This window comes from Tupaia chinensis, unplaced genomic scaffold (genome assembly GCF_000334495.1).
Source record: "Tupaia chinensis unplaced genomic scaffold, TupChi_1.0 Scaffold000078_1, whole genome shotgun sequence".
NCBI classification, from domain to species: Eukaryota; Metazoa; Chordata; class Mammalia; order Scandentia; family Tupaiidae; genus Tupaia; species Tupaia belangeri.
Window position 1 is genome coordinate 11,442,591 of NW_006159539.1, and position 4,573 is coordinate 11,447,163.

The following is a 4,573-nucleotide window of genomic DNA, read 5'->3' on the forward strand; positions in this document are numbered from 1 at the left end:
GGGGGGGGGGGAGAAGGGGAGAAAGGCCATTCCGTCTGCAGGCAGAAAACCCTCTTTTAAACTCTTGCTGGCAACTGAGTGCGGTCCTCTCGATGATTCCGTAATTAAAGCAACAGTATTCGTAGGGAGAATCTTGGGGACGCGGTACCCTCCCCCGACCCTCTGCACCCCATCACCCCCTCCCCCTCCCGCCTTAGAGTCAGGAGAGTTGATTTCAGTCTTCTCTCCCTCCGAGAAGCAAATTAGGAAAAGTGTGTATTGGAAGATGATCTTAAGTGTTTGAATGGTTTAGGGGGGGAGGGGAGGAAGCCAGTCTGTACAGACCGAGGTCTCATTAATGCAGGGGCTGTGCTGGGGTTTGCGCGGGCCGGAGCCAAGCTGGGGAGGAGGAGTGGGCTTCGAACCCTGCCTGGCGAGTGCAGAACTTGCAGCTTGCATGTCAAAGTGATAGGAAAAGTAACTTTCCCCGGCTGGAGGTTGCCTGGGAGGTGACACTGAACCAGGGCCCAGGTCTGGTTCCTGGCGGAGGTCGAAGCCCCTAGAAATGTGTGACCTCGCGGGGACTGCGCCCCTGGCAGGAGCGCGACTCAAGCCGAGGATCAGCTTTTTCTAATAGGACTGAGAGCGGCCCTGGGACAGACCTGGCCTCTCGGAGAGTGTCTTGCAAGGGCCTCTGAGAAGAGAGTGGGTCGGGTCCAGGCCTCGTTCACCGTTCACCGCAGATAGGGGAATCGACCCCTACAGCCAATTCCAGCTCCATGCTCGGCCTGGAGACCCCTCTCTCTCAACTGCCTGGGAGGGGAGCGAGGTACTCTCTGAATTCCCGGCCTCGTCAAGATTTATTGAAGTTGGGGTTTAAAAAACGTGCTTCAGATGATTTTTTCCCATTTTCTCAGATTTCAAAGGCTCCCTGCAGTGCGGCTGCCTAATTAATGGTGAAATTCAACTAAATCTAATTATGCAGTAATTTTAAAGCAGTTAGTGCTGGGCGTTGGTTTGTAATAGGACCCCAGTTTTTTAAAGTTTGCTTACTGTGTTGGTTTTAGGGCAAAGCCATCTTTTGTATGGGAAAGAAAGACTGGGAAATACTTTTGCTGCGTGAACTCCAGGACTGAGAACCGCCCCCCCACCCCACCTCTATTTCCATCCTCAATTCTATCCGCTCTTCTCTCTCTCTCTCTCTCTCTCTCTCTCACAAGGTCTCGCTAAACACTGAGAGGTTCTAGCCCAAGGACACCGGGTGTCACAGTCAGAGAGGGCAAAGGAGAAGCTTGCCTGTAAAGGCACAAAGCCCTGGGTATCTGCTCCCCAGCACTCGTCTGTAAATGCCCCGACGGAGAAGGGACTCTCGAGCCCTCTAATAGAGAACAGACTCCCTCTCCTTGACATCCATTGTCATTAAGGTGCAAAGCTGACTCTCGAAGTTATAAATCTTATCGTTCTTCTGATAACACACTTGTAATAAGTTAGCGTCCTATTCAAAGTGAATTGTAAAACTGCCTCATTTAATTCAGCATCTGTGTCATTAAAAGTTTTATTTTTTTTTTCCCTCCTCTGTCTTGCAAGTCTGGTCTTAGGGGGGCCAGCACCCGAGGTGCCTGGTTATTGGGCCTGTGGGATAGGCCAGGCCGAGGGGAAGACAGGTGTGAGAGAGGGGCTGCCTGGGATTCAGCCTTTGGATCTTAGACTGGGGTGAGAGACCCCGAGGCAGTGAAGGCCTGGGTGGGGGGCAGTGTCCCCCTTTCCCATCGCCCCTGAGCAGCCCCCCTGGAACATGACGTTCCCTGAAAGAAACATGCTTGTGATTAGCTAAGCAAACACATCTGCTTTCGGAGTTGGGCCTTCGTTAATTAGTTGAACAAAGGGCCGTTTTGCTTTTTACCTTTTGCTGGGGGAGAGCGTGTTATTTCAGGAGTGTCGCGGGCCCTCCTCCTTTCAATCGCTGCCATGACGTTAATTTTATTGGGATTACTGATGGGAAATGAGGTGGCGCAGGCTTCCGAGAGGAAAAGCTTGATCATTACCCCCTTTGGAACTATATTTTTCCACCCAACCTCCTGCTCGCCAGGAGGGGGTGGGGAGAGAACTACCCAGCAAGTTCGGGGCAATTGGAATCAGGCTCGCGGTAGGCTGATCTCGGGTGACAGAGCGTGTGTTGAAGCTGAACTCTGTAATTTGTGCTTCTGTTCCTTTATTAGGCCTGGACAACAAACTAATGAGCTTTGGCCCAGCACAATGTCACTTGTATTTATTTTCTTATGGCAACTTGGAGATAGCTGAAGTGTTCTTACCAAGAGCCAGAGAAGGCCCAGAGTTAGGCGGGCTGCTGTCCGGCTGGGTCAGTGACTGCGTCTCATCCTGGGGAACTGAGAGTGAGAGCGTTGCCAGAGGCTGCTCAGAGCTGGTGGAGCTGAGGCTGAGCCTCTAGGCGAGACCCATGGGGCGCTCAGGATGGCGTTAGGGCTCCTCAGAGGCCAGGCTGGACATCCCAGTAGGCCCAGCTTTCTGAGAATGAGGTGGAGGGACACCGGGCAAGTCCAGGGCAGGTTTCCATGCATGAGCTGCTCTGAGGTGCAAGGTGGCCCTCCTGATGTCGGGCGGGCACAGGATGGAGCCTTCAGAACAAGCGGGGTGACCCTGCCCCAGTGGCCTGAACGCCTGCTTTTGTGCTACAGGAAGCCCAGCTATGTCGTGATCTGGTTTGGGAGATAGGATAGAAAGGATGCTTTTAAAAGGGGTTCTTGGAGGTCCAGGAATGTGGGGACCCTCTCTTTGCCTAGTTTGGCTATTCCAAAGAGTTGTCGCTGGAGAGGCCTGGAGTAAAGAAGTTGGGGGTGGGGACAGGAAGGGTCAGCAGTGGCATTGGAGTCGCTGGCAGAGAGAAGAGGGCCCTCCTCGCTGGGCTTGGTGGGGGGACAAGAAAAGGGAAACCCCGGGAACTGCGAGTCCTTCCCCGCTCTGCAGTCCTCGACTTCCCGCGGCTCTGGCCTCGCTCCCCGCCAGGCAGCCCTGGCTAATCTCGCCCAGGCTCCGTGCCCCCCGCCCACCCCATCCCTCCTCATTTCTCCTCTCTTCATCTCTCTGCCTTACCTCCCCCTCCCCACCTCTTCCTTCCTTCCTGCAAATGGGTGTTAACGTGGGTCTTTATGTTCTGTCTGTAACTAGGATGTAATCACGCGCCCCATGCCTCTCTCTAAAAGCATTTAATAAATGTCTATTAAAGCGCTACAAATGTAAGATGAATTTAGTGGCGCGGCTGCCTCTCTGAATCCAAACGGTAATGATGGATTTATCAACGGGGATTCGCCTTCAGCACAGCGAGGAAGGTTTACTCAGCAAATATGTCGGCGAGCACCCACCCAAATACAATCATTTGACCCCCTGCGGGCGCAAGCCACCGCGCCCCTTCCGGCCTCCAGCCCTGCCGGCCAGGGTCGCCAGGGGCCAGCTCTGGGCCGGGAAGACCAGAGGGGCCGCCTCTCGCACCTCTTGGCCTCTCGCCCCCTCCTCTGTTTCCTCTCGGCCGGCAGTTCTCAGCTCTTGGCGGGCGTGGGGGACCTGGCGTGTAGATTTGAGGTGGGGAGCGCGGGTAGTGGCGGTGCCACCGCGCACCGTGAAGTGAGGACAGTCTTGGCTTTGTCGGGAGACAGCAGTGGGCGGCGCGGGCCCTTCTTGCTTTTGAAGGGCTAGTCATTGCTGGCGTGGTCGTGGTCGCTTAAGTGTCCTGGCATTAACTGAATCTCAGGGCCTGGGGTGGCCTGATCCTGGGTATCATTCTAGGGAAATCAACTGCAGGACGGAGGCCTCTGGTCCCCCAGGCCCTTGGACGTGCAAAGGGGGTGCCCAGCGTGGGTGCCTTGAGAGCCCATCCTCCCTGGGCCACCCGGACCCCTCCGATCAGGACAGTGGGGCTGTTTTCAAAGGTGGGGGAGGACTCTCCAAAGGTGGGGAGCGGAGGAGGAAGGTGGCGGATGGGGGACGGGAGAAAACGTCAAGGTCTTCCCCTCAATTTATCAGCTTTGTTTCCTACCTGTCCCAGTCGAGCCCACCCAGCCATTTTAAAGTTTGTCTGTGGCTTGCGTGTTTAGAATTCGCTGTGGCCTACCATGATTTCCACCCCATCCCAGTGCCACCACCTCTTTTCTTTTCGTCTTTTATCTTTCTCTGCTTTCGAGGGGGAGGAAAGTGCTGGCCTGTTCCATCAAGCCCCGTCCGCATTTGCTTTGGCCTCGGATTTCTCTTTCTTCTTTGGAAATTTCATTGAGATGTCTCTGCACTTCGCTTGTCAGTTATCTTTGTTCCTTTTAAATAAAGGGCTTTTAAATGGACTTATTGCTCCCAGCGTGGGTTCCTCTCTCTAAATGTTAGAAAATTGTGCCATCTACCCGCTATGCGGAGTACTGTCACACTCGGAGACCTCGGGGACCTCCGGGCTGGCTTCAATGCTGCCGTGTCAGGGGCCCCGGGCAGCAGGAGGAGGGGGCGGCTCACGTGGATTTTTACAGATCTCCGCCTGCAGCCGGTCCGCGTGGCCACGCCAGGGCACGGCCCGTGACGCGCCCCGCCCCCAGCT